This window comes from Loxodonta africana, chromosome 15 (assembly GCF_030014295.1).
Source record: "Loxodonta africana isolate mLoxAfr1 chromosome 15, mLoxAfr1.hap2, whole genome shotgun sequence".
Lineage (NCBI taxonomy): Eukaryota > Metazoa > Chordata > Mammalia > Proboscidea > Elephantidae > Loxodonta > Loxodonta africana.
The window spans coordinates 350,070-375,830 of record NC_087356.1 but is presented as its reverse complement, the minus strand read 5'-3'; the positions used below and the strand labels follow the sequence as shown (position 1 = coordinate 375,830).

Genomic DNA, 25,761 nt, shown 5'->3' with positions numbered 1-25,761 from the left:
GCACGAGCCACATTTTAAGTATTCAGTACTGAACAAAGAAGCCCTAGACCAACGTTTCTTGATCTTGCCTACACACTGGAATCACGGGAGAGCTTCAACAGTGCTGATATCTGTCCCTCCTCCAGGTCCTGACGTAATTGGCCCAGGTGGGGCCTGAGTACCTGGATTCTTAAAAGTTCCCGGGTGACTCTAATGTCAGGCCAGGGTTGAGACACTGCCCAAAGTCATCTGGAATTGCGTGGCCAATTCTCTTCTGTTCCTTCTCCCCGTTGTCCTTGTGAACTAATTACCCTGCAAATGCCGTATACGTTACTTCTGCTTCTCCCTGGGCCTTTGACTTCCATCTTTTTGAGGCCACAGATAACCATAGTTGGTAAGACTCTGGAAAATGGGTAGATGGTGCAGTTTCATCTTGCTCAAGAGTACAGGTGGGGAATGATCACCAGTGGAGAGACATTCTTCCCAATGGGAGTCCCCATGCCAGGGTAGAGGTCTGTCTAAGGGGGTCAGCTGAGGTCTGTGTAAGCACTTCATGGGGCACATTCACAACCCATGATGGGACCTGGGCTTCTCACACTTTCAAGGGTGTGGCTCTTTTGCATATGATACCTTTCGGCAAGGTCTCCTCACCTGGTAAACCCAGAGAAATAGAACCAGCAGAGGAAAAATAAATAAATAAACTCAGGGCAGGGTGGGGTCTTTGCAATCATTTCATCAGATCTTCCTAAAGCATTGTCAAGGACAGTAGCATCCTCAGAAGCTAGGTGACTTGCTCAAGACAAGGACTGGCAGAGTGAGAAGACCCAGCTCCCCAGGTGCCCCACTGAGGACACCTCCCTCCACAACATGGTGGCCTTTAATCTTCCAGAAATGTGAGCAAATAGAATTTAGTAGGGAACATTTACTAGCAAGGCAAAGCTTGGTTTCAGGTGCGAATGTGATTATCTAGAGAGCAGGTAGTTTATGGTCCACCTTTTCTGCAAGCAGTGTCTCAGTGGAATGCCTGGGTCTTTCCTTGGCTACTCCATTTACTAGGCTCTGAGCTAGATCTGTAGTGTCCTCATCCATCAAACCACGGTCAGAATACTGGGCTGCTTGACATCAGTGTCGCTCTGAGAAACAGTCAACACATATTTATTTAGCAGAGTGCCAGGTGCTGGGAACAGACTAGGGAATAAGACTTGAATCTGCCTTCATTGAGCTGAACGCTGGGGGAGGGAGAGAGGAAGACAGACACTTAGTAAATGAATAAATGTGATGATCCCCGATATTGATAAGTTCTAGAAGAAAATAAAATAGGGTCACGAGAGAGAGAAACAGCAAGAGAAGAAGGCTCCTCTTAGGACATGGTGGTCAGAGGCGGCCTCCCTGGGTAGAGGACATTGGGACCTGGCTATGGACCTTGCAGTACACTCTGTGCATGAGTGTAGAGGCTTTTGTGATTTCTTCATAGCCTGTTGATAAATTAAGTAGGAGAGGTTGTGAAACAGTACAGTGTGATCATTTTAATTTATTCTTCGATGTCTGCTAAGCTTGAGTGAAGACTGACAAGAAGTGCTGGAAGGCAGCTACTAGTGGGCTTTTTGGTCAGGCCTCCTGGAGGATCAAGCTGTCCACCTCAGGGGTGGAGAAAAGAACAGGACTCCAAAGGTGGAATGCTTTGACATTTAACTTTTTTAAGGGATATTTAGCTGCCAATCTGGTGCTCAGATTTGAAGGAGGAATTTAAGAAATCCAGGAATCTAAACAAAATGACACTCATGGTGAACTGCACAGCACTCCCTTACTCCTGAGCAAAGCCCCAGTGACGCCCACTCAGTGCATTGGCTAGAGCTGCTGGGTGACAAGCGTGGTGTTGATCTCATCCACTGCTTTGTCTCTAATGCCTGGTACACAAAACCAAAAAACCCCAAACCCATTGCCGTTGAGTCAACTCAAACTCCTGGTGACCCCATGTGTGTCAGAGTTGGACTGTGCTCCATAGGGTTTTCAATGGCTGTGACCTTTGGGAGGTAGATTGCCAGGCCTTTCTTCTGAGGTGCCTTGAGTGGATTTGGACCACCAACCCTTCGGTTAGAAGCTGAGGGGTTGACCGTTTGCACCACTCAGGGATTCCTAAATAAATCTTTGTGGAATGACTAAGTGAAAGGGTAATGGATGTATGGAGGAGGGAGCAGAAGGGAGGGCAGAGCCCACCAGTAGAAAGCTCAAGGTTGCTGATGACTTGTGGGGTCACAGTTTGCAGGACATAATCAGGGTGGATGTGGAAAGACACCTCCAAATGTTTCCCAATGTTTTTCTCAAATTTCAACATGCAGGTAGATACCGACTCTAGAGAGGTCTTCTAAGAAGTGTGAGAAATTGCAGGGAAAACAGGTGGATATTAAGGGATTCAGGTTCAACATGCTTTCGAGATGCCACGATGACCTGTCTTGTTATGACAGGGTTTACTTGTGGCCTTGTAGAAATTAATTTCAAACACTATTCAGTAACCTTAAATTAGTGTTTAAATATATAGCTAATAAGAAACAAACAATTCATTTTTTCTTTAGCTTTGCTTTTAATCAGGAAGAAAGGATCAAGACACATAGAGACTAGCCACATAAATGGAAAGCTGACCAGACTAGACTGTGACCAAAACATCACAGACAGGTCATGAGGAAGTGTGGAGGGCCTCGGAGTCCAGAGTGTCAGACTCACGTCCCAGGGGCCCTCCCTTCTCCGGCACTCTGCTGCGACCAGAGGGCGGCAGGTAGAGGCACTGAGGGGGCTGAGTCCTGATTTTTCTGTGTCATTTTCGATCAAGTGTGTCACAGCGCTTCCTGTTTCATCTCCCAGTTATTCTGAAACAAAAACATGCATGAAAAACACAGATCACTGTCAACCGCACTGAGAGACGGTCGCTCTAGTGCATGGAAACTGAAAAGGGAAAGACAGATCATAAATGCCACGCCAAGCCGAGGAATCAAATTTATCAGCATATATTCAAATAGCCATCATCAACAAAGTTGTGGGTGGTGACGGGGGTGCAGGGTGTCACTCTAAATAATTCAGAGGAGACCGAAACAGCAGGTGCTCCAGAAGCCCACTGCTTTGTTTGGGTCACCCTATGTATCTCCTGAAAAGTCAAAGTCAGTTCCGATCCTATCGGTCAGGGTCTGACTCCCGGTCCAGACGAAGACTCTTCCCTACGTTCTCCTGTTGACTTAGCTAAGGACTTACCTAGATGACAACCCGAGTATTTTCCCAAGTGATGCCCTCAGCATCCCCTCCCCAAGCGTACAAGACTTGCTGAGATGTCAGGGTAGAGACTGAGCCCAACCAGGCTGCGGGAGTACGGCAGCAGACCCTCTAATCTGTTCTTCTCTTCCCAACCTGGGAGATAAGAGCCTCCCGGAGACAGTCTGCCTCCCAGGTGCCTCAGAGGATCCTGAGAGGACCAGCCTGTGCCATGCAGCCTGCAGCCTCCCTGAGGCAGAGGGAAGGAAAGACGAGAAGTGTGGCCCTGACGAAGCTGTCCTGAAGATGGGCAGGATGGGAGCAGCTGCAGAAGACTGGGACCCTGTGAAAACACCAGCATGATTTGGCTCCCAAGTTGCACACTGTTTGTGGAAGATCACCTTCAGTTCTCCCAAACAAGTGAAAGGATACTTCCAAAGACCGACAGAGAGACAGGTAGATTCAGAAAAACAGGTGGCTTCATCTTCCAAGAGTCTGCCCTGTGGCCCCACAAGCCAGCTTTGCTTTTTTAAATCTGCTGCTCTGGGAAGGAGCTGTTCTTCCAGGAGGGGTTGGAGAGAGCACTGTCCCAGCAGAGAGGGCACTGGAGAGAGCACTGCCCCAGCAGGGAGGTCAGACTGGAGAGAGCACTGCCCCAGCAGTGAGGTCAGACTGAAGCCAGCCCTGCTATTTCCAGCCATATCTTCCCACTGGGCACCCTGGATGGCTAGGGACGCAATGGGCTCTGCTGAAGGTTCCCCGCTGCCCCTCCACATGCAGCCTGCCCAAGGTGCAACACCGAGTTAGCTTGATGACTTTTGTAAATGGCACAAACTGCTCTGTGAAAAGGGGGACGGGGTGGAGCTGATAATCTTGGGAAAGTGCCATCCTTCCCCTAGAGACTCAGTAGCATATGAAAGAAGTTAGGAAATAAAGCTGTTCAAATGCGTTTCTATGTCATAGTGCCCAGCATGTTTGGACAGAAGGCTTTCCTGCTGAGGGCAGATGCTGCCCACCCCCGGCCTGGATGAAGCTCTTCTCTTAAGGACTCTGCAGGCTACAGAGAGCAAAGCTTCTCTCCTGCTCTCGACTCTCCCTGTCACAATGCTCATGTGGCAATGTGACAGCCTCTATGTATTTCTGAAACTCTGCATTTTTTCTCCCCAGCATCTTTCCCCCGTGTCTTGTACATATGAAATAGTTGATTCACACAGATGCCTGCAGTCTTTGCTTTTTCTTAAAGGCCTCATTTGCTAGTACCAATGCAATACCAGACTTTATGAGAATTGATTCTGTATGCATTCTGGGAAGAATGCTGCCCAGATGAAGCTGTTTGGGGAAACCAGCTTCCTGATGATGTCCCGTGAGCTAGCATTTTCTAACGTGGCTTAAAATCAGGCATCCTGGGCTGGGATTTCTTACACAGTCCCTTCTGGGTGGGCAAAAAGAAAGAGGAACTAAGAAATGCATCAGTGGCTGACATGGGTGGAAGGGGAAATCTGGCTCCGTTAGTTTCACCATTAAAATGGAGAGGTGGTTTATGAACCCATATTCCTCACCAGTCACCCCACTTCCAAGTGGGATGAAAAACCAAAAGCCAACATTGCAGGCCAGCATCAACATGGAACACTCAACCATGGGGAGTTTGACCATGATTGCGAAGCGAGAGGTGTCAGGACCTTCAGGATCCAACCCTTGGTATTACAGTGAAGACAGTGAGGCGCAGAGAGGGCTGTGTGACCTTCTTAAGGTCACACAGCCAGGCCTGGAATGCGGCCTCCCAGCTTGGAGTCTAGTATTTTCCCCACAGGCCTAATACCTATGGGCACAGTGGCCAAAGTGGAGAAATCCTGAATTCCAGCTTCCCACTGCAGGCCCTGCACCAGATTGTCTGGGAGCTTTTGCATGGATTATGGAGGAATCAAGTCCCGTGACTCCATGTTGTCCTGACCCAAGATGACCCACCCAGGGACTTTAAAATGTATGTCCCTATTTCAGAGTCTATCAGCACATCATGACCCCCTGCCATTGAATGTCATACAGAGGGAGGGTGGAGACACCAGGCTCCCAGCACAGGGACAGCTTCTGGGCACACGCAGGGCTGCTCTCACTCACCTTGGCTGACCTGTGCTGTTTCCTGCAGTGTTTTCAGGGGCCTCATTTGTATCTCCCACTGTGGGAACATTGTTTCTCTTTAGCCCAGCTCTGAGGGATGGCCTTGAGTCACACAGACCAAACTTTAACTTCAGACTGGGAATACAAATCCCCATCAGGGACCTGAAATGTAGGCCAGTCATTCTCCTGGATGCTCCCCAACCGGCCCCAAATCAGTGATCAGAGGAAAGGCTCCTAGCATGGGAAACTGAGAAGGGAAAAGAAACATATCTCAGACCCCAGCCCATACTCCTACACTGGATAGTTCACTGGGCAGAGTGTTTTGTGCTTCAAGCTGATCTAAGCCTCTGCTTCCTGGGATATAAGCATTAAGGAGCCGGTTTACCAGGTGGCGTTGAATTGACTCAGACTCATGGAGACCCCTGTGCATCTACAGAACTGCCCTCCATAAGGTTTTCAATGGCTGATTTTTCGGAAGTAGATTGCCAGGTCTCTCTTCAAAGCCACCTCTAGGTGGACTTGACCCTCCAACTTTTCAATTAGCAGTTGAGTGCGTTAGCTGTTTGCACCGAGGAAGGCAGACGGGAAGAGCATGGACTCTGACCCGCGGCAACAAGCAACGCACTGCCAACACCTCGCCACTAAGATGCCAGGCCAGAGGGCCCAGCCACCACGTGCAAAACTTGGCCCTGTCCCACCCCTTTCACATCACCAATATCTATATCAATACGTAGGGCAATAATGAATGAGGCACTCATACCCTGTTCATTTTGATTCCCATCAGACTCCAACAATGTTGGAAGCCAACTTTTTGAGATGTTGAAACAGTTGCCAAGGAGGTTGGGGACTGCTCAGAAGCACCAAGGTGTCAGCTCTCAGGTCACTTTTTATTCCTCTGAAAAGTAAAACCTAGCGGCATCCTCAGGAAATGTTTACTGCTTACCACGGACTAACTTCAGTGACAAGTCATGTGAGTTCTTTGTGGGAATTACTAGGATGTTGCCATCTAGAGTCAGGGCCTGGGGGAGAGGGATCCTCCTGCCCTCGTCTCTGATGGGCTCCCATTTCTAGAGCCATAGCCACGTAACCCTGAGCAGACTTAGAGCCTTCCCCAAGGGGACCTCCCCTGAGAAGCAGTTTCTATGAAGTGTTACACGCATCATTACATGATTCAGAAAGACTTCGTGCCCTTGCGCAGGACCTTCAACACCCATCAGTGAACTGTGCGCCTACCCCAGACCTGCCCGGGAGCACACCAGGTCCCCTAGACTCCCATAAGCCAGACACTGCTTCTGTGGGGTGCTCTCACTGAAGCATCACCTCAGCCCACTCAGGTTGGTGCCATTTGTACCATCTCTTACCAAGGAAGGAGCCAAGGCAAGGGGAAGTTCAACTCACTGGCAAATGATGGCACCCAGTTTTTAATCCAGGGTCCAGGTGGCGATGTGCTCTCATCTTCCGGGATGAATAGGGTCTCACAAGAGATTCAGAAAGCTTAACTCCTGGAGGATCTTGGAAGTTTGCCCACCTTTTGGCACAGAGAGGTACCTAGTAAATAACTTTCTGGGTTTACACTAGAGATGGAAATAGAGACAAGGGTTGGTGGCCCAAGGGCTGTCCCTCGTTAGGTTATTTCTCAGTCCAGTCATGCTGGACCAGGAATCCCATAGCGTGGGGCAGAACCCTGCTCATGATAAAGATAGATACAAACACTCCATCTCTAACGTAAAAACTGTTTTTTAAAGAAGCGAACCTCAAAAACATGCTGACCAAAAGGTGGGTGGCTCTAACCCACCAGGGGCTTGACGGGAGAAAAGACTTGGCGATCTGCTCCTGTAAAGATTACAGCCTAAGAAACCCTATGGGACAGTTCTACTCTGTCATATAGGATTTTGCTATGAGTCAGAATTGACTCAACAGCACACAATAACAACAACATAGCCTCAGAAGAAAGGACTGGTGAATTACTTCTGAAAAACCAGCCATTGAAAACCCTGTGGAACACAGCTTGACTCTAACATGGGCCACCATAAGTCAGAGTCTATTCAATGGCAACTGGTAGACATTGTCAAGGGCCAGAACTACAAGTGGCCTTGCTATACAGCTACCGAGAAGTGAAAAGGGCCCCCTAAGAGACTGATTTAACTTCCAGCACTCTGTTAGGACCCCGGAAAAGAACATCAGCATTAGAAGAAAAACCGAGACAACCAATGGACTCCATCTGACTAGGTCTAAAATGTAGCATTCCAATCACCCACGGCCCTAAGCAGTGGTTCTCAGAGTGGGTCTGTGGACCAGCAGCATCACACCACCTGAGCATTTGTTAGAAACGCAGAATCTCAGGTCTACCTTAAAACCTTAGACCTTCCAAATTGGAAACTCTGGGATGGGGCCCAGAGCGTGCAGTTTAAAGACCTCCCTCCCCCACTCCGCCCAGGTAATTCAGAAGCACGCTCAGGAACCTTTGGTGTCCCGTGACACCTGCTCCTAGTTCTGTCTTAGGCATGGGGCCCGTGGGATGGTCCCTAGGGACCGTGGGTGGCTTGAGGGCTAGCTAGCTTCTGATGTTCACAGTTTAGTCAACTGTACCCGAGCTCTCTCCTGAGACCCCCAGGAAAGGGCAAGCAGCTCAGCAGTCACCCAGGTGTTTCAACAAGTTCTTGGGGTGACCTGGGGAGAAAATGTTGGCAGGGTTCATCCATTAGCCTCCTTTTCTGGATGCTGCTCACCTGCACAGTGTGGGGCTGAATACCCCCTCAGAATAAAAATAAACACAAGCACTGTAAAGTACACACACACAGAAAAGATACCAAGAAAAGGATTTCAAGTGGCTAGTTTTTTTTTTTTTTTTAGTTAAACCTGCACCAGTATTTCTCCCGAGCCCAGCTTTATGCCCCCTGGGGTCCCTGTCCTTTTGCCGGCTCGCTCTTTTTAGGCTCCTAGCTGGCCTGTGAGCTTTGGTGTCTTTTGGATTCCTCTCGGATAGAAGGAGGGACCATGTTGTCAGCAGCCTGACTCTTCTTACTGCCACCCTGGGGGCGAGAGGTTTGTGAGAGCAGTCTGCCTACCACCACCTGCAGATACTCAAGGGGAAAGGGCCAGCAAAACGCTCACAAAGGGGTAGGGTAGGCAGGCGTCAATATGCCACCAGGTCAAAAAAAAAAAAAAAAAGAGTGAAAAAAATAGTTTATCATTTTAAAACACTAACCTCATACAGGAAGTATGAGAAAAAAAAAAAAAAAAAAAAAAACCCGGACTATGACATTGAAAGCGGCAGAACTGGAAGTACACGTACTTGTTACAGATAAAGTGTGCTTTCCTCAGTTTCCATTTTCAGCTTTGTAGGGGTGGTGGGAATAGGTAGGGTGGGGCCTTAGAAACGACGGGAGGAGGCACACCGGGTGCCTGTCAGCTCATCAGGCACAACCTGGCCAGACCCAGGGCAGCCTGTGGTGGGGCTGCGTTCCCAGGCAGGGCTATCCCTGCAGGTGTGACTGTCCCAGCCAGACTTCAAGAAGTCACTCAGAACAGAAACCACCATCCGATACCCCTTCACCTGCATTCCACTCACCTGCCTCTCCTGCCCCACGTTCCGCATTGGTGTGTGTTTCAGGTGAAGAAGCAGGAGTTACACCAGCGTGACCTCCTCCCAAAGAAGTGCAACTGTAACAGCAGTCACCTGGGAGGACAACCCCACCCAAGGCCTCACACTGAAAACCGTGGGCTGTGCAGACCTTCAGGACAACAAGCCCAAACTGGTCAGACTGGCTTTGGTTTGATGGACGCTGAAATGAGGCCACCAGAGGCAGACAGGAGTCAGGTCTGAAGCATAACAGGGAGCCATGTGCCATCTACGAAATGTGGTTCGACTGGGTTTAAAAATGCTGGCGGGGGGCTCACAATCTCCTCGCGAGAACTGTTGTCGTGAGGTGCTGTCGAGTCAGTTCCGACTCATAGCCACCCTGTGTACGACAGAATGAAACACTGCTCCGTCATGTGCCACCCTCACAATCGTTGCTTCTCGTGAGAGAACGAGGACGGAGAACACCAGGGAGAATAAGGAAGCATTTCTCTTTTCTAGAATCAAACAATAGGAGGTGGGAATCCTCCCTCCCACTTCCCCACCTATCGTGAAAAATAAACACAAATACCAGACTATGTGCCCACACCGGGAAGACGTCAAGTGAAGAACTTCAAGTCATACGATCGCTGTCAAAGAAAGCAATTTGTCTTTTAAAAAAAAAGACAAAACTCTACACACCAAAAATCTCAAAATAGAACCAAAACCTGCAAATCACACTCAGGAGTCTGTTGCGAGCCCATCTTTAAGCTGTTGAAAAGGTTAATAATTTTCCTACCGAAACTGCATGTGGGTTGTGAAAGAACATTAAGATGAAGAAAATTTCCCCGTGGCTGCTATTTCATTATCACCAAAGCCATCAGGTTTCAGTTTGAGTTATTTGTATTTATTTGTGAAAACAAAGATTAGATAAGTAGAAACAGAAGCCTCATCTTAATTATTGCCCAGGAGTATCTGATTTTTAAGACAACAAATAAGACCACCAGACACTCAAACACACGAGGCACGAGAAGTCAAAGCAACGTGCTGAGAAAGAGGGTGCCCTTACCTGGCTCCAGCCTTTGAAATCACACATTGTCTTGTGAAGCTGGGCGTCTGTTCACAGTCTGTGAAGTTAACAAGAGTCAGTGTGGACTTTTAGCTGCTGGAGTTTTTATCCAATGTGTGCCCAGGTAGAAGACTTTTTTTTTAGGTGCAAGATGGCATTTTTGCTTTACACTTGCAAAAATGTGGGGACAGTCATATAATGCTGTAGAGTAGAAAAAATGGGATTTAAATACTTCTTTAAAAGATAGAATTTTGATAAAATTATGAACTTTGAAACATTTACAACCAGGTGTAATCTGCAGTTTAGGTAGAAAGCTGGTTGTAAGTCAAATGTGTAGTCAGTCAACGCCAGGTGAACAGCTTGTTTTCTGAAAGTTTAAAAGGAATTCACAGATGAAATGGTTAATCAAAAATTATGGGTGAGCAAAAATCCCTCTTCGTGTATTTCTATCACAACATAAACACCAGATTGAAAAAAAAAAAAAACACATGCAAAAAGAACTTTAGTGGTCTCACATCACCGAACAAACTGTTTTTCTACCTATTTTGTGTTGCTGGCTTTTGTTATCAGCCCAATCGGCAAATTGTGGCCAATTCTGTCATGGTTTAAGCAGACATTTTGTTCCCAAACTGCTTTCAACATTTTAGGTACCAAATACAGTTGATGAGAAAATGAACAAGCCACAATACAAACAGAAAAGATACATCTTCTTACTAAATTAACCCCTCTTTAAGGGTAAAAATGCAAAACAAAACAAAAGAGTAAAAAAAGAATTCTAGTAAATTCAATTTCTGAAACAACCTAATCAATCTTTCTTGGAAAAAGAATAATTAACGATTAACCTGATGATTGGATTGAAACCCTTACGTGACATTCCCTGATTCTGACCACCAAGTCACGATGAAACTTGTTTTTAACGACAAAACACTTTATAGTTATTCTACACACACACACCCCACATATCGTTTGAAGATGCAAAGCAAAACTGTAAAAGAGTCAATTGAATTATGCTACAGTAACACAATCGTATAAGCAGTTATTTACTACGAAAATAGACGACACCTACGTAGTTCATGTTATATATTAATATTGAAACCAAATGGCAGTCCTGTGCCGCCAACGATTTCATAAAAAAAATAATGAAACTAGTTAAAATGAAAACGCAGGGTTTTATTTTTTAAAAAATACTAAAATTAAAATAAAAAACATAAAAATAAAAATCAAGGAAAGCTGACTTGACTTTTAAAATTTATTTTTGTTTAATTACAACAACAAATTGAATATGAAAAAGAATCAAAGAATCTCTCCTAAAAACCCAAGAATTGCTACGAGGAAGAAAAGGAGAATTTCAGAGAGAAGACTGAAGAAAACTCTTCTCTGTTTGCAATGCTCCCTCGTATCTGAAGGTACAGCAATGTCTACAACATTTTTAGCCTTTAAAATACCAACGTGCCCACACACTGTCTCAGATTAAACCAGGGAGAGAATGACACATTCTGAAACCATTTTCTAAAGCTCCTTTTCCTGATGACACTGAGGCACTTACAATCAAATTAATGAGTTTCTAAAAAGCCCAAACAACTCTCCATAAAGGGAGAGAATTGTTCACAACAGCCTGTAGACATTCTAGATTTTTCAGGCAATACTCTGAGCACTGGTTCTTGCTATTCTCTTTAGCAAAGCTGAGCCATTCTTAACATCTACATTAAAAAGAAATGCTACTCAGTGCTTTGACTAATTAAATTGAGCACCAATTTGAAAAACACCAGTAAAGTCTGCACAGTGTTTCCCTGTTTTCAAACAATTAAAAAAAAAAAAAAGTTACCACCTTTCCCCACATTCTTTACATAAATATGTACCCTCATGATATATTCATATTTGAAAATTCTTAAAGTAGTTAAGAAAGGAAACACTCACAGAGAATAAGAAGCCTTAGCTTCTTTGGAAAGTGGATTTCTTCATAAAACATATTACAGCAAATAAACAGGGGAAAGGACTGCAGAACAAATGACAAAATTCAGGAACAACTCTGGAAATACCTGGTGACTGGCATGGCAAGAAAACTAGGCGTGAGAAGTTTTAAATCCCCGAGAAGGACCCACATCTGAGGTCAGTTTCAGAGACTCATGGTAAAGGGTTGGCATTGTTTTTTGTAAACTTGAACTAATGACAATTTCAGTGTCATGACATCTTCTGCTCTGGAAAATGTGGTTCAGAATTTGCACTTTATGTTTTTATGTTCCAGTTCTTTCAATATCACGGGACTATTTTTTATTCTGATACTTTAAAACAAGTAGCCTGGCTTGTGTAAGACAACAACACTTAAAAACAAACAACAACAAACCTTGAAAGAACACTACAGTTAGAGATGACAGGCAATAAAAGACAATGGCAATCACCTTAATTTGTGACTTTAAGATATTTTCAGTATGAGTATGTGACCCTAGAATACCTGCCTTGTCCTTGTCCAGGATAACCGAATGTTCACATTCAGAAAAAGCCTGACCTGAACTAACACTTGCCACTCTCTTGAACCACACAGATCCCCTTCCTCCCCACGTAAGGCTTGGGGAATGATGGTGATTTTAGTCATCTGGAAAGAGTGAAACATGACATGGTCACAAAGCACTTTCTTCAGAACCGTTGTCATTTTAACTCTTTTACCACAACTGAAAAGGCCGCGCTCACGGAACAAACTCAAGTTCACCCCTATTGTATCTGTAACCTGGCAATTTCTTCAGATCAGAGGACACAGCACAAAAGCTTTCATTGAAGAAATATTCAAAGCATTAAAAAAAAAATTCCAACTTTTTTTTTCAAGTGTATAAATAAAAATGTGAACCATCCAAGATTAAAAATCAATGTTTTCAGCACAGTCATTTCACATGCAACCTAGCTAACTTGTTCTTCCTCTTTTTAACAAAATGCATTTGTTAATACCAATTTTAAAACAACATTGCTATATTTAGAAGCATTCCTAAGTACAACGTGACTTTCCCTTCATTTACTAGATGCTACCTTTTTACTTAAAGCCTGTCTATCACAGATGAGATGATGAAAGCAGTTAAAGAAATTGACTTTAGGGGCTAGGCAGGCTCAACTGTAAAATTAGAATATTATGTTTAAAAAAAAAAATCAAGCAATCACTTTGCAGAATCTAGAAATAACTGCTACTAGAAAGAAAATAACCCCAGTAGACAAGGACAAGAGAAGACCTGAGAATCCTTGTTCTGGGAAGGAAGGTCTCTTGAATTTCATTTTCAATTTTCCACAAAGAAAAAAATAAAATAGTATTCTAGTCACAAAGCCAAATATGTAATAAATACAAGAAATTTACAACATATTAAATACTAACATATCTAAGTGAGCACAGAAATGTGAATTTTTTTTTTTTTTTGGTAGCATGAATCCAACCCACCGTGCTGGTGCTATGGTCGAGCTAAAAAAAACAGATCAGAATCTGGACCCACACCACTGAAACAGCCTGATTTTGCCCATAAACTCAGGTTAGAGCTAAATAATTCCCTTCTGACAGTGTCTATTAGAACATTTAGAAATCATTGTGGATAATCCTGGGCCATGAAGAAAGAACTGTATTTCTGAGAGTCATGTAAAACCTTCCATTGATGTTGGTTTGAAAACTGTTTAATTAGCTGTAGGATGCCAACCAATCTCTTTATCAAAGCCAACTGAAAACAAAACTGAGAGAAACAGCTTGTGGTTTCACAAAATGTATTTACATGAAGTATATTTTAAAAGGAGTTCGATCATTAGGTACGATGTCATCTGTGATGTGCGGTGGGTTTGACATTTAAAGATGTCAGAGGCTGTCAGATTTATCTCCAGTCTATACTTAGTTTAGATGTAACCACTTCTGTGAGCAGATCTTGTTTTGTTGATTTCCGAGCTAGAAATCCAAAAATATTTAACTCTTATTTGCCTAACACAACCTTCCCCATGGTGTCCTCTCTCTTCCTTGCCTAAGCTCTATTAAAAAGAAAGTGGCGCTAGGTGACAAGTGGCATATAAGCCCACTTTCACACGTAGTCACAAGGATGGTGGCCAAGGTGAGCCAACCACAGTGAACAGAGCACCAAGGAAGAGAGTCGTTGATAAGCCTGGTGTTTACTGAAATGGAGGAGGATCTGAGCCCTCCTCAGTTAATACCTAAAATTGTCATTAAAGAGGAAAAACCAGCATGACACCAAACATTTATGAAAAAAAAAAAAACAAAACATTTATAACCACGATTAATGCTGTCTTGACAGAAGTTGTATCAAAGGAGCAGTAAAAGATCCTGGATAAGTGTCTGCCTTCAGGAGTCTTCTACCAGGATCACAGTTCAGTAGTTCCGACAGCTTGTTTAGCCACCAAGGATGATCACTTTATACTTTATCAAGCGATAGATAAGTGAATCACCACCCTCTGGCTGTTGCAAGAATGATGTTTGCTGAACATCTTTCACACTTTCCAAATGCCACTTCCTGTCTTGCCTGATTTGTTGGGAATGGGAATGAAGCCCTAAAGGATCATGTAAGAAAAGCTGCAGCAAACCCGATAGAAATCGCCAGTCCACAGCCAACGGCGTCCCTGAACCACAGACGGATCTTCCACACAGAAGGGGAGATTGTCACTAACGTTACAGGACAAATGTGTATTCAAGCAGGAGTTCTGTTCCTTACGACCCTTCTGTCTTAACTGTGTCGTGGAGGTCAAGGACTGTGCAACCTCAGAAAATTAACAATGCATATATGCAGTTAGCAACACAGTTTTTTTTTTCTTTCTTTTAAAAAAATATTTATTTTATTTTTCTGAAAATATAAACAGCTAAGTATACCCATTCCACAATTTCTACATGTACAGTTCATTGACATAGAACAAGTTTTTAAATGTTTTATAAAACTGCACTACTGATCAGTTTGTTTCCATCATTTGCTTTAAAAAGATCCTCCTTAAACCCAGCTCTGCCTTTTTTTAAGTTGTGGTACATACAGACATACATGAGCATTTGCCTTTTCAACTTTTTCCAACTCTTTAATTTTTTAATCATTTCATTTTTAAAAATGTGGCATGAAATGTGTCCATGTAGGTTTCCTTTCAACCCCGGTGGAGGGAATCCCCACCCTGGGTTCATGACAAAGCAGCAAAGAAGCCAAATGAAAGGCCTGGGAGAAACAGTGGACAATAACGACCGGGGCCTATCACCTGCTCTGCACCTGTCTCATTAGCATGAAATAGCAACTATGATTTATTTTGTAAATTTAAAATTCAGGATGCCAAACTTCATCAAAAACTTTGTTTATAACACTTGCCTGTGTTACAGCGTAACTCGAGAAGTGACAAATCCCAGTGCACTGAGTGCCAGGAAACTCGCCTGCAAAGGGAGGTGGGACCAAGAAACTCTGTGTCTATATTCTCTGGCCGAGAGGCCCCATTCTGCCAGCTCCTTGAACGCCAGCTTGAAGTTCTGAGGCAGCACACAGAAGTCCCAGGTTCAGCTAGTTAACCAATTTGCTTTAGGTATTGGCTTTGAAAACCCCGAGAAAAAGAATTAAAATACAGGTCTAAAACATTTGATTGGAACTAATTCAGAACAGCAGTGCTAGCCTGCAAAATAAAGTGTCATCCTCCATTTCGGCAAATCAAAGGGACTTCCCACATGGCTGGGGTCTTCTTCCCACTTGTCTCTGGCCATAAGGATGACAAGAAATGAGTGATATGATGGGACATGCTTCGCAGGGCTCTGTCTGACTGCCTTCCTCCACTGCTGCCTTTGTTGTTGACACCGTTCCCACCGCGTTCATCAGGCGACAGGGACTGACTACAAAGCTGGCTTTCTGCTGCTGCCTGTTGCTAGGGAATGAAGCCTAGTCTCTCAGAGAACAACAGCAGCGATCTTCGCTTGGCAAGGAGCAAGCACACATGTCTCAGTTTGGTGACAAAGTAAAAATAATCCTTGCAAAAGAAATCCTAATGTACATGTTCCCTCAGAAGGATGGCAACATATACCCTGTAATGAAATACATATTTTCCTCATCTTAATGCTGGTAGGTCCATTTAGAATGGGTCACATTTCTGTGTTGAATGTCTTTCCTTCATCACCAAACACCGTGCCCTGGGTGACTGTGCTCATAGACAAGCTTGGCTGCCAATCTCACTCACTTGTCAGCCTTTATTTATTTATTGTTTTTTTTTTTTTCTTGGAGAAAAAAGCAAACCACATCATCAAAGCATTTAAGAACACAAACCAAAGGAAGCTGGGTTTCCAGGCTTTACAAGAAGATGCAATTTACCCACAACTTACTTCCAAGAAACGACTTGGAAAACAGTGTAGTTTTTCACTGACATTCACTTAGAGCCATAAAACGATGGTTGTGCAATTACCTATATTTGCTTCTTGCCAGTGATAGACAACAAGCAACCTATGTCCTCAACCCCCAGCTCACCTTGATTCTCGGGATGTGGCTTCCCCAGCCCTTCATCAATCTTTTGTGGGAGTGGCCAGAGACTGCTGGCATCGTGACTAGCAAGTTTGTGGAGGTGGAGTGAGCTATTCTCTCCAGGCGCTGTCACACCAACTCTGTACAAGTCCAAATGTCACTTTGTGACTGAAAGCCACCTCTTTTTACCCCTTGCTGGGAGGATGGACCTTGTTACCCGGCAGCTTGTAGGCCTCCTAGTCCAGGCTTCTCTCAAGTAGTCAGGTCTCAAGTGTCTAGGTTTGCTCCATTAGCCCCCAGGGTGGTGAAGGCGGGGCCTGGGTCTGTGGTACTCATCACTGTATCCCTTATTCCACTCCCAGCATTCAGAGTTCGCACTCTGAGTATCTGCTGGATGTATTCACAAAGTGCGGGGTAGATGAAGCTGGTCAGGTAGCCTGAGCCAGTTACCTAGCCAGGGACTGAACTTCAGTTTAAGGTTGACACGGATTGCTACGAGATGAACAACCCTAACAAAATACCTCATTCACTGAGGTATTATCCTAACTAGGTGCGTTACATAAATTATCAGATTTCCTCAACCCTTTGAGACAAACACACTTATTATCCTCCGTTAGAGCTAAGGAAGCCAGAACTCAGTGTGGTGGGTGACCTGCAGCAGGTAACAAGTGCAGAGTTGGGAAGGCACCGCAGAGGTGTGTTGGCCCAGCCCGTGTTCTTGCCCTCTTGGCACACTGCCTCACAGACACTCAAGCCAGCAGTTGCCAGCCCAAGGAGCTTCTTATGGATTGAATTTTGCCCCTCCCCCCAAAATATGTGTTGAAATCCTAACCCTGTGCATGTGGATGCAATTCTATTTGGAAATAGGGTTTTCTCTGTCATGTTGAGGCTGTATCACTGCAGAGTGTGTTCTAAACCAGATCAGTGTGGAGTGATGGAAAGAGCAGACAAGCAAGCAGACATGGGGAAGACAGGCACTATCTGAAGACAATAGAGGAAGACGCATCTACAGCCTAGGAACACCAAGGATTGTTGGCTACTAGGAGCTGAAATAGACAAGAAAGGACCTCTTCCTAGAGCCAGTGCCCTGAATTTGAACTTCGAGCCTCCCGAAATTTGAGAAAATAAATTTCTTTTCTTTAAAACCAGTCACTTGTGGTATTTCTGCTACAGCAACACTAGCTAAGACAGACCTCCTGCTGCGGAGGCTGTCAGTCCACAGACCCACCTGCCCTGCTGGACGCCGGCTCAACCTTCTCTCTCCAGCACCCATCACCCTCCCTGGAGCAGCATGGACCCTCCTATGTTTCCAGGACTCTCAGTAGAGAAGCAGTTTGCTATCTCTGCACGGGGGGCCTTCCAAGTCAAAGAGGAAACTGTCTGCAGTATTGGGTGCTTGGATTTCTGCTAAAAGCAAGAAGTCAGCGGACCTGAGAGAAGACTCATTTCCCCCAGAGGGAAAGCCTCTGGTTTTCCACGTGTTAAATGCAGGTGCTTACCTGGCCTGCGGTGAGAACAAAGGGTGGGCCAAACTTGCTTTATCAGTGGCAGAGCACTTTGTGAGGATAAGGGGACTTGCTGTTAGGTGCCATTGAGTGGATTTCAACTCATAGTGACCCCATGTGACAGAGTAAAACTGCCCCATAGGGTTTTCTTGGCTGTAATCGTCATGGAAGCAGATCCCAGGTCTTTTTCCCATGGAGCCACTGATAGGTTTGAACTGTCAATCTTTTGGTTAGCAGCCAAGTACTTAACTATTTGCACCACCAGGGCTCCTTCTGGAGGGACTTGCCGCACCCTAAAGTCATGAAGAAGGGCACACCCAGGGGAGTGGGGAAGGAGCATAACTGTGGTTCTCCACTTATCAGATCATTCCCTTTACCAGGTTCCCCAACCATGCCTCCAAACAGCCATGACCCTGGGGTCCCGCCTTTTCAGAGTCCCCCACCAACATCGGTTTATTAATTCACCCCTTCATTTACCTACTCAGCAGCCTGCCTGAGTGACTAGTGCCTGCCAGGAGGAAATCTTTCACATAGGTGCAGACTAACTAAAAAAAAAAAAAAAATTTAATTGCTTTGTTAACCATGCCAGCGGAACCTTGAAATAAAACAGAAGAGAAAAACAACACAAAGGTTGTTTATCCAATTAAATAACATTTATCTTTGGAGGTTTGTGTGTGTATAATCTTCATAATTAAGGCCAGAACATGCCTGGCACACCTAATCCAATATTCTGCTGAAAATTCTCATGGGCAAAGATCAAGCACAGTAAAAGGGCACCCTTGATGAAAGGTGTTGCTGTTGTTGGGTGCTGTTGGGTCAGTTCCAACTCAGAGCAACCCCATGTAACAGAGTAGAACTGCCCCATGTGGTTTTCTAGGCTATAATCTTTATGGGAGCAGATCTCCTGGCCTTTCTCCCATGGAGCCTCTAAGTGGGCTCGAACCACCAACCTTTTGGATAGCAGCTGAGTGCTTAACATTTGTACCACTAGGGCTCCTGATTTATGAGGTAGCTATTCCTACATCAGAAGGAGCCGTTCATCCTTCTGGTCTAGTCTAAGAAGCAATGATCCAGTCCACTTGGAGTTCAGTTGGGGAAGCAGAGGCTTTAATGCCAAGGAAAGAATCCAATATGCTTTTCATAGATACTGGGAGCTCACTGACTGATTATCCCAATACTATTATTATTTCCCTTTTTCATAAAAAAAATACTACCTCCCAATTCACAAGGGCTTCTGTAGGTATGGTTTCATCTGAACCTCAAAGCTAAGGGGAGAGGCAGGCAGGGAAGATGGACTTAGGCCCATTCATTTGTTAATTCGTTTCTTTAACAGACAAGGCTTTTATAGACAGAAAGTCCCAGGCAAGTGGCTCCTTAGACAAATCACAGTTTGAGGACCCAGAGCCAGGCCTCCCGATGACTCCTACCGTGTTCCATGGCCTCCTAGGGCTTGTCCAGTGATCCTGCCTCAGGAGGCGGGGCGGGGGCGGGGCGGGTAGAGCTGGATTCAAGGCCAAGGACCTGGCTCTTAACGTTGGACCTGGAGCAACTGGTGGCTCCACAGGGCACCCTTTGGTTTGGTTAATGTTCCTACTTGGCATGTCATAGGCACTTCATATATGGGAAGTGAATTCACCACTCCTGTGTGCTAAGTGGGACCCGAGACTGTGTATCCTTAGGGACTTTTAAAAACATACGAAAGTGATATCAATCACCATAAAGACTTGGGAATGATTAGCAAGGTAATCCATGTGAATGAAAATAATAAGCATTTAAAGACACAAACACCTAGACAGACAGATATACACACTCAGATAATCAGGTCCTGGACCCTTTCCCCATGGTGACACAGCCCTAGGAGAACCACCTAGACAGACAGACATACACACATGGATAATCCGGTCTTGGACCCCTTCCCTACAGTGACACAGCACTAGGAGAACCACCTAGACAGAGAGACAGACATACACACACGGATAATCAGGTCCTGGACCCTTTCCCCACAGTGACACAGCACTAGGAGAACCACCTAGACAGACATACATACATACACACACGGATAATCAGGTCTTGGACCCCTTCCTCACGGTGACACAGCACTAGGAGAACCTCCTAGACAGACAGACACACACACTCGGATAATCAGGCCCTGGGGCCCTTCCCTACAGTGACACAGCACTAGTAGAACCACCTAAACTGTGGTCTAAGAGCAGAAGACGATGTGTAGCAGGGAAAGAAAGACATAAAAAAGGAAGAACAGAGCTTTCTTTCCTTTTCCTGGGAAAGATAAACCTCGGTCAAGCCTGCTTTAGATTTTTTAGTGCCTCTTGAGTCCTTGGGTGATGCAAACATTAGAGCACTGGGCTGCTAACTGAAAAGTTGGGGGTTCTAGACCACTCAGAGGCATCGCAGAAGAAAAGCCTAGCAATCTACTTCCAAAAAAAATCAGCCACTGAAAACCCTCTGGAGCACAGTTCTATTCTGACGCACATGGGTCACCGTGAGTCAGAGTCACTGAGACAGCAGCTGGGCTAGCTCCTTCTACCACCCTGGTTCCCGAGGCCTAGGTCCTAAACCTTCGCGCTGGACTCTTCCTGCCTCACGCCTACTCCAACTCCAACTCCAAAAACTACCCAGCACCTCCTTTCCCTAGCTCCTGCCATCCCCATCCACTGTCCTCCCAGCCCCCCACCATTCCCTTGCAAGACTGCTCTGGGCAGACAAAGGAGTGGCCTGTCAGCACTTGTTCACCTAGTGCCAGCCCTCCAGACCCATAGAGTCCTTAACACAACTCAGGGAGAAAGCCCGATGTGCTCAGGAGACTCTAACGGTGGAATCTCAAACTGTTTTAGGCAAACTTGCCAGGGTTGGGGGAGTTGGTGCTTGGGCACAGCCCTGTCCTACCAGCAAGTGGCTTACAATATTTCCCCCAGGGGAGCTTGCTGATTGTTTATCCTTGCCCAGCTTCTTCTCTTGCTTGGCCTACAGTCCTACTCTGGTACCCCTTCTGCATACAGAGCTGGGGAGACTCAGTCATGCAACACTGGGAAGGTTGAGCACGCCCTCCGGTGACTTCCAGGCCCCACGTGACACTCTACTTGGGGGAGGTGGAGGGTGGTGTTGAGGTGGGAAGAAGTCAGTTGTTTCCTACTCCTCCCCCCTTTTGGTGTTCTGACCCACCCGTTCATGGCAGTGCCTAACACTGACTGCTTATTGCTCTACTTGGTGGTATGGAATCACTGAATCACTGGATCACTCTGAGTCACTGCACAATAGAAAAAGAAAAGTTATGTTTCAGTTATTTGCTTCTTAGTCTTGTTTTCTTCCTACAGACTCATATATTAAGGGGTGGTTTCATGTTTAACTTCTTGTTCATTTGAAGAAAGAAATATAAAACATTCTTTTTTTATTTTAAAAGTTATTCATGGACATTGTAAAAAAAACTAATATGCAGATAAAAGAAAAGTTGAGGGCCAAGAAGGAAGAAGAGTAGGAGAACAAAGAGGAAGAGGAAGGGAGGGTAAGGTTGGGGAGAAAGAAAGAGGGAAAAAGAGAGAGAGAAAGGAGGGAAGGAGGGAGGGAAAAAGGAAAGAAGGGGAGGAAAAGGAAGGATGAAGGAAAGATGGGAAATTAACATAGATGCTGACCTCATCCAGAGAGAACCTGGAGGAAGCCATGATCTCCTTTGTGATTCTTATAATTACTCCACTGAAGGTAAAAAGAAGCAATCGTAGCAAATAAAGGGAAAAGATCAGAGACTCTCACTACTCCGTGCAGAGCCACCCACCTTGTATGCCTACTTAACATTGTAGCAGGACTATGTTAAAAGCAGGCCAGTGCATGAAGCTGGTAAGACTTATCTCAAGGTAATAGACATGACACGGGGAACCCCGGCTCTGGAAATAAACCTCTCTGCCTGCAGGGGAAGAACAAATCCAAAGGGAGGCGGTGGGGTGACTACTTCAACACTTGTGATAAACTGTGGTTTTAATGGAAACTGTCTCAATATTAATAATAATTCTGCATTTATTCGGAAAGTCAACGATATTTAAAAAAAAGAAGGTACACGTACCACGACTTTCTATATAATCCCCTGGGGATCCCTGAGTGGTGCAAACAGTTAAGTGCTCAACTACTAGCCAAAAGTTTGGCAGTTCGAACCCACTCAGAGGCTCCTTGGGAGACAGGAACTGATGGTCTGTTTCCAAAAGGTCCCAGCCTTGAAAACCCTATGGAGCAGTTCTGTTCTGCACACGTGGGGTTGCCGTGAGTTGGAATCGACTGGACAGTAACTAACTAACTAATCACAACAACAACACATAATCCCTACTTGTGATTCCATAACCACTATCTCACAGTAGATAAGAGGCCTTCGCAGAAACACTTACTGCCAAGTTTGGGAACTCATAGTTCTAAGGTGACAGAAAGCTGAATTTCAGGAAGAGAAATACGGAGTGACTACTCAAAAAAAAAAATTTTTTTTTTTTTAATCAAAAGATCCTGGGGCTGGGGCAGGACTAGGCAGTGTTTCATTCCATTGTGTGTGGGGTCACCAAGAGTCAGGGGCCAACTCGACAGCAGCTAACAACAACGCCCCGAGTGTCCAGCAGCTCCCAGCCTAGGGGCAGATCGGTGCCCAGTAAACATCCAGTGTCCCTCAGGCCAGCAGCTCTAGCCTGGCCAAATGCTCCATCTTGCACATTCCACCTCCGTTAACAAACACCCCACCGGCCAGTCTCCTTCCTGTTCGTCCGCTTCTCATCCTAACCTTCTTTTCAATGACCCTAGAGCTGGCAAGCCAGTTTTTCTCTGATAAGCCCATTTCACATTCTAACGGACATTCCTCTGTCTGGAAGTTTATTTCTAATATTAAATTCCGGGACATCCTCTCTTGGTATCACCCCATTACTCTGGTTACCCTTCTTTATACACTGCTAACCAGGTCCTTTACCTTCTGGGTGTCAGTAATCTTCATGTATGTGAGAGTTAAGTTCCTTTTCCTGCCCAAGCTCCATTCAGGCAACCTTACTACATTTAATTCTGGAGAGTCTTTTTACCACTAAACAGTTCTCAGTGATTTTTCCTTTAGTTGCTTGGGGTTCTCTGCCTCGTTCTTCCATCTAGGAGATCCAACTCAATGTAGGTGGTCCATTTCCGGGAGAGTTCAGGATCAGGAAAACACTTATCAGTTTAGGAGAAATACACTTTAGCCTAAAATTCAGTTAACTGAAGTACAAAACCAAACACAGACATAGCCTTGAACAGCCCTGACATTGAATGGGATGTCAGGCTTCACTTTGGGATTGTGTACCATCTTCAGTTATAAATCCACTGAAGTCTTGCCGTTCCTGCTACATTTCCCTGAATAGCATTTACTTGGGCAAGGGATAGGACTGAGCAACCGTTTTCTCCAGGAGGCGTATTTTAGAAAGTGAAAGGCAAGTGGCTTTTTAATTGCGGCGTTGCACCATTTGGAAGTAAAAAATGTGTCACGCTTTTGTTTCACTGAGTTGCTTGCCCTAAGGCATCTGTGGTCCCTTGCTCAGGTACTTTCTTCATCGCACTCTAGTTTCCATGCAGGATTGTTAATACTGCAATTGGACAAAAATATTTTATAATCAAAACTTGCACTAGTATGATGTTTGCTGTTGGGAGGTCAGTAAAATGACTACAGCTGGGACGACAATTTATGTGGGATTAAAGACAATTATTGCTAATTCCACTTAAAAAAAATTTTTTTTTAATTCCACTTAGATGGAATTAAAAAAAAATGTGGGTCAAAAACTTGTTTGATCATAGGGGATACATACTGGAATCAAACATGAAGACATACAATACAAAAGGCTTGGAAAATTACATTCCAAGGCCACAGAATGGTTAATGAAACTTGTTTCATGAGGTTTTAGCTCCCGAGCTAACGTAAGACGCTTACAAAAATCAGTATTAATAACTCACACACATATACTTCCCTTAGTGAAATAGCGCACTCGATAGCAATAGAGATAACCTAAACACGAATTGAGGTGTAAACATGTGGGTAGAAGCTAGCAGGCTCGATGTTTACACAGAGCAGCAGTGTCTGCGTGTTGTGAGAAGCCTTGTGCTGTATTCTTGGAGAGCCAGTGGGCTGTAAACTGCTGGAGAACAACTTTTGTTTAAAACATGATTTTCCCATGTAATAAAAGTCTCCTGACTAATACTACTCTGGGGTCAGGGGTGTGGTGGAGCCACCCCATGGTCTGGGGGGGTGGTTCTACCAGAGATACATCAGTCTAATTTGGGAACCGCCTGGATGAAAGGCTATGGGATTACTGTGTTCTTGGTGCAGGCCTTTATTACAATGAGAAGAAACGACTGCTCTGGGGAGAGGCAGCAAAAGGTCAGCAAGGAGCCCTGGAGTGGGCTCCTGTGGTCTGTGTTCCAGAAAAAGCAAAGACCTCCTCTGGGCCTCAGCTCCCATGTCTGTGACACCAGAGATCTGGGCTGGATGATGACTCTTAAGCTCCCACTGCCCCATAATTTCTATTGGAGTCCTGGTGGTTAAGGTGTATCTCAGCATATCTGCCCAAATTTCTGACCTACAGAACGATGAGCTAATAAATGGGTGGTATTTTAAGCCACTAAATTTGTAGTAATTTGCCACACAGCATTAGAAAACTAATACACTCAGCCCGTTTGTAAAATGGTTCCCACCTCACAGAGTTGTACGAGAACTAAAATTTAATGTATACAAAGTGCTGCACTGGTTAAGTGCTTGGCTGCTAACCGAAGGGTCGGCAGTTCAAACTCACCAGCCACTCCACAGGAGAAAGATGTGGCAGTCTGCTTCCTAAAGATTATAGCATTGGAAATCCTATGGGCCAGTCCCTCTCTGTCCTACAGGGCTGCTATGAGGTGGAATCTATTTGAAGGCAATGAGTTTTTTTTTTTTTTTTATATAATTTCTATGATTCCTTGTAAATCACATCTAGCTTCTAACTTTATTACTCTTAGTGATTTGAATGCCCTATTTCCATGAATGTATATTTTTAAAAATAAATATCTCATGAAGGGAAAAATTTTTTTAAATTAATACGGTTGGGAAATACATTAAACAAAGTGAAATAGATTTCCTTGCTATAAGACTTCTGAGATATATATACATATAAATTTTCTTTTTTATTTTTTAATATATATGCACAAACATCCATGACATCATATGGATTGAAAAGGATGATGGTTTATTTGAGATGGTGCCCTTTCTCTGGCTGGCTATATATAAATTATACCAAAACAGAGTGGTCTCACTCGGGCCACTGGTGTGAGCAATTCTTTCACAGACCCAGGAAATGGAAGTTGAGCCCAAACATCTAAACTGTATTACAAGGAACACGTGCAGTGGAGGCACCCAGTGAAACACTGGGGCAGGCTATTTTGGTTTGTAAAAGACACACTTTTAAAGTTGACATTTTAAAAGTCATTTCAGAAGTAAAAATAAACCATATTACTGCCGCACATACCACGGCGCGCACTGCATATGCGGCCTCTCTCTCATGTGCTGAATAAAGTTTTCGAAAAACCCCGAAGCCGATTGTGAATGCTAGCATTAAAAAAAAAAAAAAAATTAGCCCGGGAGAATGTTGGAGAAAATACCCTGAGTAATTAATTCCCCGGAAGGTGGGACTCAAGTTGACTCATTTATTTCGTGTATAAAAAACAGAAAAGAATCAGTAAGAAGGGGATTGGGAGAGGAAGAAACGGTGTTCCTTGTTGATAGAAAAGGCAAGTTTGTTTTTAAAATTCATCTGTTAATAATGAAAATTGTTTGAAAAGACAGTGTGTGCTGTTGGTTTCACACATGCCCTTTGCTAATTT

General features: G+C 44.7%; 1 long non-coding RNA gene across 19 annotated transcripts in view; it reads right to left on the bottom strand.

Moving 5' to 3' along the window:
- LOC104847219 (uncharacterized) overlaps positions 1-25,761 on the bottom strand; it is a 301,670-nt gene that overhangs the window by 238,724 nt on the left and 37,185 nt on the right. For 14 of the 19 annotated variants that reach the window (XR_010317870.1, XR_010317874.1, XR_010317873.1 and 11 more), the window contains exons 2-3: positions 9,963-10,163; positions 8,906-9,543 (exon numbers count right to left, since the gene is read on the bottom strand). This is a non-coding gene — a long non-coding RNA (uncharacterized LOC104847219). Of the gene's footprint in view, positions 1-2,849; positions 5,582-6,536; positions 6,863-8,905; positions 9,544-9,962; positions 10,164-25,761 lie in introns of those variants that run through there. The other 5 variants (XR_010317861.1, XR_010317859.1, XR_010317864.1 and 2 more) reach the window with 5 other exon arrangements.